At 52.7% G+C, this 15,407-nt stretch overlaps 2 long non-coding RNA genes across 2 annotated transcripts; both read right to left on the reverse strand.

Annotated features, from left to right (window-relative positions):
- Positions 1-6,686: 6,686 nt before the first annotated feature.
- LOC121087703 lies at positions 6,687-7,604 on the reverse strand. Its single transcript, XR_005827703.1, has 3 exons — positions 7,586-7,604; positions 7,270-7,418; positions 6,687-6,743 (listed from the first exon to the last, which is right to left on the reverse strand). It is a non-coding gene; the product is annotated as an uncharacterized LOC121087703 (long non-coding RNA).
- A 47-nt stretch (positions 7,605-7,651) lies between these two features.
- Positions 7,652-8,066, reverse strand: LOC121087705. The gene is made up of 3 exons (XR_005827706.1): positions 8,037-8,066; positions 7,793-7,912; positions 7,652-7,681 (listed from the first exon to the last, which is right to left on the reverse strand). It is a non-coding gene; the product is annotated as an uncharacterized LOC121087705 (long non-coding RNA).
- Positions 8,067-15,407: the final 7,341 nt, after the last annotated feature.

Genomic DNA, 15,407 nt, shown 5'->3' on the forward strand with positions numbered 1-15,407 from the left:
ACAAGCTAAAGAATAGCCAGGGGAAGGGATTTTAGTCCGAGCCCAAGCGGGCAAAAGGAGATGACGTTAGTCCTGCTGCCTGCAGGTGTGTGGGAAAATCACCCTGAGGTGGGGGGGGAACTCGAGAAAATTGCGTCCTAACGGAAGCACGGTATTACGGAAAGCTTTTTATAGGGTAGAACACAGCTATAGCCTCGAGGACGGTCGGCACGCACACAGCCTGGACCGCCACCGTTCCCTAAGCAGCGGCTCGGCGCACGCCGACAGCGGTGACGGAGGACGAGCTTAAGGCAAAAAGCCAAAAGCAAACCCCTCAAAGGCCAGAACCGTTCTCAGGAACACAGGAGTTAAGCCTAAAAGCGGTTGAAAGCTGCCTCCTACCTCTTCCCCTCCGACACCGGCACGTTTCCTCGCGATCCCTTTTCGCAAACAAAAGACGGATGCCTGCGGTATCAGCTTGGTCCCGAAGCACCACGATGCGCTTGCTGGCTTCACGCTCTCTTCTGACAAGGCTGACAGCTTCTCCGCACACGACAGCCGAGGCCCTGTGAAACACGAGGAAGGCAAACACCGGTAACGTCTCGCAGGGGTCAGGAGGAAGTCAGGATGCACTCCATTCGGAGCCCAACGCGTTACCCAAAGGAATAACCCCAGCAGAACAAGAGGCAGGAACGGTCGGTAGACAGGCAGACAACATGCACGGCAGCGATACCCACGTCAGACTTGCAGGGCGCTTCCAGTCAGCCCGCTGCCGCGGCTCAGGCCGGCGGCTGGGGGAAAGACAAAGCCCCGCGCAGAGCTGCGGCGGCTGCCCGGGCAGCCCAGAGGCGGCGGGGGGGGCGGCGGCAGGTCGCCGCGGGCCGACCCCTCCCTCTCCCGGGCCCCCGCCAGGCCGCCACAATGGCGAGCACCGGGGCCGCGCCCCCCGCCGCCGCTCCTCGCCTCCGCGCTGAGGTAGCGGCGCAGCCCCGAGAGACAAAAAAAAAAAAAAAAAAAAACCAGCCCAAAATAGGCAGCACCGTGAGGAGCCCGCTGACCGCCGTCGCTGCCGGGGAGACGAGAACGGCCGGCAGCCCCGCCGGTCCCGGGCCGGGCCGCCCGCCTCAGCCCGCCCGCCGCCGGCACCAGGCGCTCCCCGCCGCGCCGAGCGCCGGCCCCGCCACATCCCCCCCCGCCCGGCCCGCCCTCAGGGCCGAGCGCTCAACCCAGCGCGCCGGCCGCACGACCCGGCCCGAAAAGTCTTCCAGGCTCCCGGCGAAGGCTCCGCACCGCCACGGGCGCGCCGGCGCGCCGCGCGGGCGGAAAAGGAACCCCACTTCCGGGGCCGTCTGCGTAGCCCGTACGTGCGAGGCCGAAGCCCCCGCCCCTAGGGGTCAAGCCGTTCTGCGCACGGGAAAAAAGCGGAATTGCGTCATACCGCATGCGACGCCGCCGGAAGACCCCGCCCCCCTTGGCTTCAAGCCGGCACTGCGCATGCGCTGCCCTTAGTTTTGCCAGTACCCCTTCTGCGCATGCGCAGAAGCGGCATTGCGTCATACGCATGCGACGGCCGCCGGAGACCCCGCCCCCTTTGGCTTCAAGCCGGCACTGCGCATGCGCTGCCCTTAGTTTTTGCCAGTAACCCTTCTGCGCATGCGCAGAAAGCGGCATTGCGTCATACGCATGCGGCGGCGCCCCCCAAACCCCGCCCCCCTTTGGCTTCAAGCCCGGTCTGCGCATGCGCTGCCCTTACTCTGCAGGGCGGCGCTACTGCTGCCGCCTGGCGAAAAAAAATGGGGGTACTGCAGCCGGGCGCCACTGCTGCCGCCTGGCGAAAAAAATTGGGTACTGCAGCCAGCCTAGCTAACAGACTGCACCCTTTATTATACGAATGGAATCGAGAAGGGAACTCTGCCCACGGCCCGGCTTCACATCTCGCTGGATCAAGTTCTTCCAGTGAACATATTCAATTCCACCAGTCTAGAGAGAAAGACAAAAAAAATACAAAAAAAAAAAAAAAAAAAAAAAAATAAAAAAAAAAGAATCACTCGAGAGACAGGGCATACACTTTTTTTTTTCCTTATAAAAACACCAGCAACATTGCCTTAACGATAAAAGAGGCAATGAAACCTTTTCTTGTAAAAATGCAAGGGCATTAAAGAGAAGGTAATTCGACAGACAATACATAAACCTCTCCAGCTCTTTCCCCACGTCTATTTGACATTCGTTTCCAAAAACTTTCTCGGGTGAACGTCTTTTGTCTTTGAGCAGTGCGACAGGCGGTTTGCAAACGGCACGAGTCTCTGCTTTTTAAAAATCAATTCAGACTCTGTAATCACTTTAGATGGGGCACTTTGTGTTTCAGAGAAACAAAACCAACGTTGAGTCTTTCCTTGAACGACACAGGCCCGTTCACCTTTACATCAGAGAAACAACGTATGTGGTTCTGATCTCTCAAGGAATCTTTATTTTCCAACAGACTGCACCGTCAAGATCAACAAAGCAGTTTCCTACCGTTTCGCCAGCGAGCAAGAGGACTGTCTCGAGACTAAGTTTCCTTGAACAAACACCGAAGAGATCTTCAAGACTCGGTCCCAAATGGCTCCGTCACCGTGAAATCGTAGTCCCCTTCAGCTCCACAACCGCTTCATTCTGGGAACGCCCCGCTAGAAAAAAAAGAAACGGTTTATTCAGTGTAACGATATCGATTGGTATTACAAGCCTTCAAGGCTCCCAAGACGAAGTCTAAGAGGGTCAGGACCGTGAATGTTTGTACTCGCAGTGAAGCTCAGCATCTTATGCAACCCTCAGCCAAGACAAAGGTGAAAAACTCACCGGCGCCGAACGTTTCCTCACCTGTAAGCTGCCCAGCCTTGGCATGGCAGGACTCCAAATTCAAAATTCACAGGTCCCGGAGAAAGAAAACCAAAAACTACAGGACAAACAGACAATCAAACAAAAGACCTCAAATAAGGACTCCTCTAAGGACTGTTATATACATCTTTTGTATACAGACCTACGCACGGCAACATACGCTTCGTACCAGCTCCAATTACATGCTCAAGTAGCAGATACCTCATACACTGCTTTCCATCACAGATTACGATTTTTTTGATGACATTACCAAAGCTGGTCATCTATTAGTATGATAGGTTATGCCAGTGCCTGAAATGATTTTCGATCTCAGACACGTTTCACAGAAACGCCGCAGTTTTTCACTGCAATAAGCAATTGATATCGAGGTCGGTATACGTCACCGAGCGAGTGCTAGGAGTGAAAAGTTTACATTTACCTCTGCTCTTCGACAGCCCGATAAAATCCCGTAAACAAAACGACTTCTTTAGCACACCGGTACCGAAGACACAGCGCAAAACCCCCCGTTAATGTACTCCTGTATTTGTTCAATTTCAAAGTAGCCACTTCAACTGACAAAGACAGCCGATTTTCTACCTGTAACTCTACTCCTCATTATCATCCTGCTACAGAAAGAAACAAACCGCTAGCATTTCTACGTAACGACTTATTTTTCCAGAAAAGAATAAAAAGCCACAACCGACCAACCAAAAAAAAAACCCCAAACAGAAACAAAACAAACAAAAAAAAAACCCCACTCAAAAAAAAAAAAAACCCAAAAAACAACTCACCTCCTACCTTCTGTGTCCCCAGGATGAAAAGTTTCCTTCGGGTTCTTCCCAAATTTGTCATGACCCACAGGACTGAAATGCAAATGAAATACTGCTTTAGAGGAGAGCAAGCATACACTTCGACATTAAACCATGAACTGGCTGTAGTTGGAACAAAACAAACAAAAAAAAAAAACCCCACTCAAAAAAAAAAAAAAACCCAAAAAACAACTCACCTCCTACCTTCTGTGTCCCAGGATGAAAAGTTTCCTTCGGGTTCTTCCCAAATTTGTCATGACCCACAGGACTGAAATGCAAATGAAATACTGCTTTAGAGGAGAGCAAGCATACACCTCGACATTAAACCATGAACTGGCTGTAGTCGGAATCGATTGCGAGAAGAATCGTTCAAAGAGCCTTGCTGCCGTGGAATTTTTTGCGGAAGAGCCATTTATTTCCCGCACGACTAACCGCTGAGACTTCTTAAACTTCTTTCTGATTTTAAAAACAGAAACAACTAGGACCCTGCACGGAGATCACTTTTAAGCGTACCGTATTTACTATAGAAAGCACAGAACTTTATCCCTCGTCCTTCGCTTCGGCTTTATACATAACTGTCGTGAGCGTTTTTAGGAAGACTCAGTAACCTATCCTATTTCATAAGCTTCTCTTCCATCCCTTTGAAAACAACTCCAGGCACGTCAAATGAAAAACGAGCTGCTCGGCATCAGGCTCGTACCCCAAAGATCCACAAGCAAGATCAGCTGCCTCGCCCAACGGAAAGCCCTCACGTATAGCATTTCTTCCCAACTCGTGTTTCTACGTGACTGTCATTTTCGCCCATTTTTTTTCCCCTACCGTTAATTTCCGGAGCTGCGCAGCACGCCACGGAGTGCCAAAGGCAGTCTGTCTGAGGCACACCGAGCTGACACGGAGGTCACATCCGATGCGCCTTTCCATCATCGCTTACGCTAGGCCACCACGCCGACAGGATCTCCTGTAGTTCCCTTCGAAAGCAATTAAAAGGCTGAGTTTAATTTAATTGACAAAAAAAGCAGGTTTGTCGTGCAGCTGAAATTCGTTGACATAGTCGGTACCGAAACTCACGCTGGCTGTGAACGGGGGTGAAATGGCAAAGGACCATCAGCCAGGCCCGAGGGAAGGCTCAAAGGCTGTACAAGCTAAAGAATAGCCAGGGAAGGGATTTTAGTCCGAGCCCAAGCGGGCAAAAGGAGATGACGTTAGTCCTGCTGGCCTGCAGGTGGTGTGGGAAAATCACCCTGAGGTTGGGGGGGGAACTCGAGAAAATTGCGTCCTTAACGGAAGCACGGTATTACGGAAAGCTTTTTATAGGGTAGAACACAGCTATAGCCTCGAGGACGGTCGGCAACGCACACAGCCTGGACCGCCACCGTTCCCTAAGCAGCGGCTCGGCGCACGCCGACAGGCGGGTGACGGAGGACGAGGCTTAAGGCAAAAAGCCAAAAGCAAACCCCTCAAAGGCCAGAAACCGTTCTCAGGAACACAGGAGTTAAGCCTACAAGCGGTTGAAAGCTGCCTCCTACCTCTTCTCCCCCTCCGACACCGGCACGTTTCCTCGCGATCCCTTTTCGCAAACAAAAGACGGATGCCTGCGGGTATCAGCTTGGTCCCGAAGCACCACGATGCGCTTGCTGGCTTCACGCTCTCTTCTGACAAGGCTGACAGCTTCTCCGCACACGACAGCCGAGGCCCTGTGAAACACGAGGAAGGCAAACACCGGTAACGTCTCGCAGGGGTCAGGAGGAAGTCAGGATGCACTCCATTCGGAGCCCAAACGCGTTACCCAAAGGAATAACCCCAGCAGAACAAGAGGCAGGAACGGTCGGTAGACAGGCAGACAACATGCACGGCAGCGATACCCACGTCAGACTTGCAGGGGCGCTTCCAGTCAGCCCGCTGCCGCGGCTCAGGCCGGCGGCTGGGGGAAAGACAAAGCCCCGCGCAGAGCTGCGGCGGCTGCCCGGGCAGCCCAGAGGCGGCGGGGGGGGGCGGGCGGGCGCCGCGGGCCGCCCCCGCCCTCTCCCGGGGCCCGCCCAGGCCGCCACAAGTGGCGAGCACCGGGGCCGCCCCCCGCCGCCGCTCCTCGCCTCCGCGCTGAGGTAGCGGCGCAGCCCCGAGAGACAAAAAAAAAAAAAAAAAAAAAACCAGCCCAAAATAGGCAGCACCGTGAGGAGCCCGCTGACCGCCGTCGCTGCCGGGGAGACGAGAACGGCCGGCAGCCCCGCCGGTCCCGGGCCGGGCCGCCCGCCTCAGCCCGCCCGCCGCCGGCACCAGGCGCTCCCCGCCGCGGCCGAGCGCCGGCCCGCCACATCCCCCCCCGCCCGGCCGCCCTCAGGCCGAGCGCTCACCCAGCGCGCCGCCGCACGACCCGGCCCGAAAGTCTTCCAGGCTCCCGGCGAAGGCTCCGCACCGCCACGGGCGCGCCGGCGCGCCGCGCGGGCTGGAAAAGAACCCCACTTCCGGGGCCGTCTGCGTAGCCCGTACGTGCGAGGCCGAAGCCCCGCGCCCTAGGGGTCAAGCCGTTTCTGCGCACGGGAAAAAAGCGGAATTGCGTCATACGCATGCGACGCCGCCGGAGAGCCCCGCCCCCTTTGGGCTTCAAGCCGGCACGTGGCGCATGCCGCTTGCCCTTAGTTTTGCCAGTAACCCCTTCTGCGCATGCGCAGAAGCGGCATTGCGTCATACGCATGCGACGCCGCCGGAGACCCCGCCCCCCTTTGGCTTCAAGCCGGCACTGCGCATGCGCTGCCCTTAGTTTTGCCAGTAACCCTCCTGCGCATGCGCAGAAGCGGAATTGCGTCATACGCATGCGGCGCCGCCCCAAACCCCGCCCCCTTTGGCTTCAAGCCCGGTCTGCGCATGCGCTGCCCTTACTCTGCAGGGCGGCGCTACTGCTGCCGCCTGGCGAAAAAAAATGGGTACTGCAGCCGGCGCCCCTGGCTGCCGCCTGGCGAAAAAAATTGGGTACTGCAGCCAGCCTAGCTAACAGACTGCACCCTTTATTATACGAATGGAATCGAGAAGGGAACTCTGCCCACGGCCCGGCTTCACATCTCGCTGGATCAAGTTCTTCCAGTGAACATATTCAATTCCACCAGTCTAGAGAGAAAGAGAAAAAAAAAAAAAAAAAAAAAAAAAATAAAAAAAAAAAGAAACACTAGAGAGACAGGGCATACACTTTTTTTTTTCCTTATAAAAACACCAGCAACATTGCCTTAACGATAAAAAGAGGCAATGAAACCTTTTCTTGTAAAATGCAAGGGCATTAAAGAGAAGGTAATTCGACAGACAATACATAAACCTCTCCAGCTCTTTCCCCACGTCTATTTGACATTCGTTTCCAAAAACTTTCTCGGGTGAACGTCTTTTGTCTTTGAGCAGTGCGACAGGCGGTTTGCAAACGGCACGAGTCTCTGCTTTTTAAAAATCAATTCAGACTCTGTAATCACTTTAGATGGGGCACTTTGTGTTTCAGAGAAACAAAACCAACGTTGAGTCTTTCCTTGAACGACACAGGCCCGTTCACCTTTACATCAGAGAAACAACGTATGTGGTTTCTGATCTCTCAAGGAATCTTTATTTTCCAACAGACTGCACCGTCAAGATCAACAAAGCAGTTTCCTACCGTTTCGCCAGCGAGCAAGAGGACTGTCTCGAGACTAAGTTTCCTTGAACAAACACCGAAGAGATCTTCAAGACTCGGTCCAAATGGCTCCGTCACCGTGAAATCGTAGTCCCCTTCAGCTCCACACCGCTTCATTCTGGGAACGCCCGCTAGAAAAAAAAGAAACGGTTTATTCAGTGTAACGATTCGATTGGTATACAAGCCTTCAAGGCTCCCAAGACGAAGTCTAAGAGGGTCAGGACCGTGAATGTTTGTACTCGCAGTGAAGCTCAGCATCTTATGCAACCCTCAGCCAAGACAAAGGTGAAAAACTCACCGGCGCCGAACGTTTCCTCACCTGTAAGCTGCCCATCCTTGGCATGCAGGACTCCAAATTCAAAATTCACAGGTCCCGGAGAAAGAAAACCAAAAACTACAGGACAAACAGACAATCAAACAAAAGACCTCAAATAAGGACTCCTCTAAGGACTGTTATATACATCTTTTGTATACGACCTAACGCACGGCAACATACGCTTCGTACCAGCTCCATTACATGCTCAAGTAGCAGATACCTCATACACTGCTTTCCATCACAGATTACGATTTTTTGATGACATTACCAAAGCTGGTCATCTATTAGTATGATAGGTTATGCCAGTGCCTGAAATGATTTCGATCTCAGACGTTTCACAGAAACGCCGCAGTTTTTCACTGCAATAAGCAATTGATATCGAGGTCGGTATACGTCACCGAGCGAGTGCTAGGAGTGAAAAGTTTACATTTACCTCTTGCTCTTCGACAGCCGATAAATCCCGTAAACAAAACGACATCTTTAGCACACCGGTACCGAAGACACAGCGCAAAACCCCCCGTTAATGTACTCCTGTATTTGTTCAATTTCAAAGTAGCCACTTCAACTGACAAAGACAGCCGATTTTCTACCTGTAACTCTACTCCTCATTATCATCCTGCTACAGAAAGAAACAAACCGCTAGCATTTCTACGTAACGACTTATTTTTTCCAGAAAAGAATAAAAAGCCACAACCGACCAACCAAAAAAAAAACCCCAAACAGAAACAAAACAAACAAAAAAAAAAAAAAAACCACTCAAAAAAAAAAAAAAAAAAACCCAAAAAACAACTCACCTCCTACCTTCTGTGTCCCAGGATGAAAAGTTTCCTTCGGGTTCTTCCCAAATTTGTCATGACCCACAGGACTGAAATGCAAATGAAATACTGCTTTAGAGGAGAGCAAGCATACACTTCGACATTAAACCATGAACTGGCTGTAGTTGGAACAAAACAAACAAAAAAAAAACCCCACTCAAAAAAAAAAAAAAAACCCAAAAAACAACTCACCTCCTACCTTCTGTGTCCCAGGATGAAAAGTTTCCTTCGGGTTCTTCCCAAATTTGTCATGACCCACAGGACTGAAATGCAAATGAAATACTGCTTTAGAGGAGAGCAAGCATACACCTCGACATTAAACCATGAACTGGCTGTAGTCGGAATCGATTGCGAGAAGAATCGTTCAAAGAGCCTTGCTGCCGTGGAATTTTTTGCGGAAGAGCCATTTATTTCCCGCACGACTAACCGCTGAGACTTCTTAAACTTCTTTCTGATTTTAAAAACAGAAACAACTAGGACCCTGCACGGAGATCACTTTTAAGCGTACCGTATTTACTATAGAAAGCACAGAACTTTATTCCCTCGTCCTTCGCTTCGGCTTTATACATAACTGTCGTGAGCGTTTTAGGAAGACTCAGTAACCTATCCTATTTCATAAGCTTCTCTTCCATCCCTTTGAAAACAACTCCAGGCACGTCAAATGAAAAACGAGCTGCTCGGCATCAGGCTCGTACCCCAAAGATCCACAAGCAAGATCAGCTGCCTCGCCCAACGGAAAGCCCTCACGTATAGCATTTCTTCCCAACTCGTGTTTCTACGTGACTGTCATTTTCGCCCATTTTTTTTCCCCTACCGTTAATTTCCGGAGCTGCGCAGCACGCCACGGAGTGCCAAAGGCAGTCTGTCTGAGGCACACCGAGCTGACACGGAGGTCACATCCGATGCGCCTTTCCATCATCGCTTACGCTAGGGCCACCACGCCGACAGGATCTCCTGTAGTTCCCTTCGAAAGCAATTAAAAGGCTGAGTTTAATTTAATTGACAAAAAAGCAGGTTTGTCGTGCAGCTGAAATTCGTTGACATAGTCGGTACCGAAACTCACGCTGGCTGTGAACGGGGGTGAAATGGCAAAGGACCATCAGCCAGGCCCGAGGGAAGGCTCAAAGGCTGTACAAGCTAAAGAATAGCCAGGGAAGGGATTTTAGTCCGAGCCCAAGCGGGCAAAAGGAGATGACGTTAGTCCTGCTGCCTGCAGGTGTGTGGGAAAATCACCCTGAGGTGGGGGGGAACTCGAGAAAATTGCGTCCTAACGGAAGCACGGTATTACGGAAAGCTTTTTATAGGGTAGAACACAGCTATAGCCTCGAGGACGGTCGGCACGCACACAGCCTGGACCGCCAGCCGTTCCCTAAGCAGCGGCTCGGCGCACGCCGACAGCGGTGACGGAGGACGAGCTTAAGGCAAAAAGCCAAAAGCAAACCCCTCAAAGGCCAGAACCGTTCTCAGGAACACAGGGAGTTAAGCCTAAAAGCGGTTGAAAGCTGCCTCCTACCTCTTCCCCCTCCGACACCGGCACGTTTCCTCGCGATCCCTTTTCGCAAACAAAAGACGGATGCCTGCGGTATCAGCTTGGTCCCGAAGCACCACGATGCGCTTGCTGGCTTCACGCTCTCTTCTGACAAGGCTGACAGCTTCTCCGCACACGACAGCCGAGGCCCTGTGAAACACGAGGAAGGCAAACACCGGTAACGTCTCGCAGGGGTCAGGAGGAAGTCAGGATGCACTCCATTCGGAGCCCAACGCGTTACCCAAAGGAATAACCCCAGCAGAACAAGAGGCAGGAACGGTCGGTAGACAGGCAGACAACATGCACGGCAGCGATACCCACGTCAGACTTGCAGGGCGCTTCCAGTCAGCCCGCTGCCGCGGCTCAGGCCGGCGGCTGGGGGGAAAGACAAAGCCCCGCGCAGAGCTGCGGCGGCTGCCCGGGCAGCCCAGAGGCGGCGGGGGGGGGGCGGCAGGTCGCCGCGGGCCGACCCCTCCCTCTCCCGGGCCCCGCCAGGCCGCCACAAGTGGCGAGCACCGGGGCCGCCCCCCGCCGCCGCTCCTCGCCTCCGCGCTGAGGTAGCGGCGCAGCCCCGAGAGACAAAAAAAAAAAAAAAAAAAAAAACCAGCCCAAAATAGGCAGCACCGTGAGGAGCCCGCTGACCGCCGTCGCTGCCGGGGAGACGAGAACGGCCGGCAGCCCCGCCGGTCCCGGGCCGGGCCGCCCGCCTCAGCCCGCCCCGCCGCCGGCACCAGGCGCTCCCCGCCGCGGCCGAGCGCCGGCCCGCCACATCCCCCCCCGCCCGGCCGCCCTCAGGCCGAGCGCTCACCCAGCGCGCCGCCGCACGACCCGGCCCGAAAGTCTTCCAGGCTCCCGGCGAAGGCTCCGCACCGCCACGGGCGCGCCGGCGCGCCGCGCGGGCTGGAAAAGAACCCCACTTCCGGGGCCGTCTGCGTAGCCCGTACGTGCGAGGCCGAAGCCCCGCCCCTAGGGGTCAAGCCGTTTCTGCGCACGGGAAAAAAGCGGAATTGCGTCATACGCATGCGACGCCGCCGGAGACCCCGCCCCCTTTGGCTTCAAGCCGGCACTGCGCATGCGCTGCCCTTAGTTTTGCCAGTACCCCTTCTGCGCATGCGCAGAAGCGGCATTGCGTCATACGCATGCGACGCCGCCGAGACCCCGCCCCCTTTGGCTTCAAGCCGGCACTGCGCATGCGCTGCCCTTAGTTTTGCCAGTAACCCTTCTGCGCATGCGCAGAAGCGGCATTGCGTCATACGCATGCGGCGCCGCCCCAAACCCCGCCCCCTTTGGCTTCAAGCCCGGTCTGCGCATGCGCTGCCCTTACTCTGCAGGGCGGCGCTACTGCTGCCGCCTGGCGAAAAAAAATGGGTACTGCAGCCGGCGCCACTGCTGCCGCCTGGCGAAAAAAATTGGGTACTGCAGCCAGCCTAGCTAACAGACTGCACCCTTTATTATACGAATGGAATCGAGAAGGGAACTCTGCCCACGGCCCGGCTTCACATCTCGCTGGATCAAGTTCTTCCAGTGAACATATTCAATTCCACCAGTCTAGAGAGAAAGAGAAAAAAAAAAAAAAAAAAAAAAAAATAAAAAAAAAATTGAATAACTCGAGTGAAAGGGCATACACTTTTTTTTTTCCTTATAAAAACACCAGCAACATTGCCTTAACGATAAAAGAGGCAATGAAACCTTTTCTTGTAAAATGCAAGGGCATTAAAGAGAAGGTAATTCGACAGACAATACATAAACCTCTCCAGCTCTTTCCCCACGTCTATTTGACATTCGTTTCCAAAAACTTTCTCGGGTGAACGTCTTTTGTCTTTGAGCAGTGCGACAGGCGGTTTGCAAACGGCACGAGTCTCTGCTTTTTAAAAATCAATTCAGACTCTGTAATCACTTTAGATGGGGCACTTTGTGTTTCAGAGAAACAAAACCAACGTTGAGTCTTTCCTTGAACGACACAGGCCCGTTCACCTTTACATCAGAGAAACAACGTATGTGGTTCTGATCTCTCAAGGAATCTTTATTTTCCAACAGACTGCACCGTCAAGATCAACAAAGCAGTTTCCTACCGTTTCGCCAGCGAGCAAGAGGACTGTCTCGAGACTAAGTTTCCTTGAACAAACACCGAAGGAGATCTTCAAGACTCGGTCCAAATGGCTCCGTCACCGTGAAATCGTAGTCCCCTTCAGCTCCACACCGCTTCATTCTGGGAACGCCCGCTAGAAAAAAAAAGAAACGGTTTATTCAGTGTAACGATTCGATTGGTATACAAGCCTTCAAGGCTCCCAAGACGAAGTCTAAGAGGGTCAGGACCGTGAATGTTTGTACTCGCAGTGAAGCTCAGCATCTTATGCAAGCCTCAGCCAAGACAAAGGTGAAAAACTCACCGGCGCCGAACGTTTCCTCACCTGTAAGCTGCCCGTCCTTGGCATGCAGGACTCCAAATTCAAAATTCACAGGTCCCGGAGAAAGAAAACCAAAAACTACAGGACAAACAGACAATCAAACAAAAGACCTCAAATAAGGACTCCTCTAAGGACTGTTATATACATCTTTTGTATACGACCTACGCACGGCAACATACGCTTCGTACCAGCTCCATTACATGCTCAAGTAGCAGATACCTCATACACTGCTTTCCATCACAGATTACGATTTTTTGATGACATTACCAAAGTTGGTCATCTATTAGTATGATAGGTTATGCCAGTGCCTGAAATGATTTTCGATCTCAGACGTTTCACAGAAACGCCGCAGTTTTTCACTGCAATAAGCAATTGATATCGAAGGTCGGTATACGTCACCGAGCGAGTGCTAGGAGTGAAAAGTTTACATTTACCTCTTGCTCTTCGACAGCCGATAAATCCCGTAAACAAAACGACATCTTTAGCACACCGGTACCGAAGACACAGCGCAAAACCCCCCGTTAATGTACTCCTGTATTTGTTCAATTTCAAAGTAGCCACTTCAACTGACAAAGACAGCCGATTTTCTACCTGTAACTCTACTCCTCATTATCATCCTGCTACAGAAAGAAACAAACCGCTAGCATTTCTACGTAACGACTTATTTTTCCAGAAAAGAATAAAAAGCAAAAACCGACCAACCAAAAAAAAACCCCAAACAGAAACAAAACAAACAAAAAAAAAAAAAAAACCCACTCAAAAAAAAAAAAAAAAAAAACCCAAAAAACAACTCACCTCCTACCTTCTGTGTCCCAGGATGAAAAGTTTCCTTCGGGTTCTTCCCAAATTTGTCATGACCCACAGGACTGAAATGCAAATGAAATACTGCTTTAGAGGAGAGCAAGCATACACTTCGACATTAAACCATGAACTGGCTGTAGTTGGAACAAAACAAACAAAAAAAAAAACCCCACTCAAAAAAAAAAAAAAAAACCCAAAAAACAACTCACCTCCTACCTTCTGTGTCCCAGGATGAAAAGTTTCCTTCGGGTTCTTCCCAAATTTGTCATGACCCACAGGACTGAAATGCAAATGAAATACTGCTTTAGAGGAGAGCAAGCATACACCTCGACATTAAACCATGAACTGGCTGTAGTCGGAATCGATTGCGAGAAGAATCGTTCAAAGAGCCTTGCTGCCGTGGAATTTTTTGCGGAAGAGCCATTTATTTCCCGCACGACTAACCGCTGAGACTTCTTAAACTTCTTTCTGATTTTAAAAACAGAAACAACTAGGACCCTGCACGGAGATCACTTTTAAGCGTACCGTATTTACTATAGAAAGCACAGAACTTTATTCCCTCGTCCTTCGCTTCGGCTTTATACATAACTGTCGTGAGCGTTTTAGGAAGACTCAGTAACCTATCCTATTTCATAAGCTTCTCTTCCATCCCTTTGAAAACAACTCCAGGCACGTCAAATGAAAAACGAGCTGCTCGGCATCAGGCTCGTACCCCAAAGATCCACAAGCAAGATCAGCTGCCTCGCACAAAGGAAAGCCCTCACGTATAGCATTTCTCCCAACTCGTGTTTCTACGTGACTGTCATTTTCGCCCATTTTTTTTCCCCTACCGTTAATTTCCGGAGCTGCGCAGCACGCCACGGAGTGCCAAAGGCAGTCTGTCTGAGGCACACCGAGCTGACACGGAGGTCACATCCGATGCGCCTTTCCATCATCGCTTACGCTAGGCCACCACGCCGACAGGATCTCCTGTAGTTCCCTTCGAAAGCAATTAAAAGGCTGAGTTTAATTTAATTGACAAAAAAAGCAGGTTTGTCGTGCAGCTGAAATTCGTTTGACATAGTCGGTACCGAAACTCACGCTGGCTGTGAACGGGGTGAAATGGCAAAGGACCATCAGCCAGGCCCGAGGGAAGGCTCAAAGGCTGTACAAGCTAAAGAATAGCCAGGGAAGGGATTTTAGTCCGAGCCCAAGCGGGCAAAAGGAGATGACGTTAGTCCTGCTGCCTGCAGGTGTGTGGGGAAAATCACCCTGAGGTGGGGGGGAACTCGAGAAAATTGCGTCCTAACGGAAGCACGGTATTACGGAAAGCTTTTTATAGGGTAGAACACAGCTATAGCCTCGAGGACGGTCGGCACGCACACAGCCTGGACCGCCACCGTTCCCTAAGCAGCGGCTCGGCGCACGCCGACAGCGGTGACGGAGGACGAGCTTAAGGCAAAAAGCCAAAAGCAAACCCCTCAAAGGCCAGAACCGTTCTCAGGAAACACAGGAGTTAAGCCTAAAAGCGGTTGAAAGCTGCCTCCTACCTCTTCCCCCTCCGACACCGGCACGTTTCCTCGCGATCCCTTTTCGCAAACAAAAGACGGATGCCTGCGGTATCAGCTTGGTCCCGAAGCACCACGATGCGCTTGCTGGCTTCACGCTCTCTTCTGACAAGGCTGACAGCTTCTCCGCACACGACAGCCGAGGCCCTGTGAAACACGAGGAAGGCAAACACCGGTAACGTCTCGCAGGGGTCAGGAGGAAGTCAGGATGCACTCCATTCGGAGCCCAACGCGTTACCCAAAGGAATAACCCCAGCAGAACAAGAGGCAGGAACGGTCGGTAGACAGGCAGACAACATGCACGGCAGCGATACCCACGTCAGACTTGCAGGGGCGCTTCCAGTCAGCCCGCTGCCGCGGCTCAGGCCGGCGGCTGGGGGGAAAGACAAAGCCCCGCGCAGAGCTGCGGCGGCTGCCCGGGCAGCCCAGAGGCGGCGGGGGGGGGCGGCAGGTCGCCGCGGGCCGACCCCTCCCTCTCCCGGGCCCCGCCAGGCCGCCACAAGTGGCGAGCACCGGGGCCGCCCCCCGCCGCCGCTCCTCGCCTCCGGCGCTGAGGTAGCGGCGCAGCCCCGAGAGACAAAAAAAAAAAAAAAAAAAAAAACCAGCCCAAAATAGGCAGCACCGTGAGGAGCCCGCTGACCGCCGTCGCTGCCGGGGAGACGAGAACGGCCGGCAGCCCCGCCGGTCCCGGGCCGGGCCGCCCGC

Source organism: Falco naumanni, chromosome 4 (genome assembly GCF_017639655.2).
Source record: "Falco naumanni isolate bFalNau1 chromosome 4, bFalNau1.pat, whole genome shotgun sequence".
Classification (NCBI taxonomy): Eukaryota; Metazoa; Chordata; class Aves; order Falconiformes; family Falconidae; genus Falco; species Falco naumanni.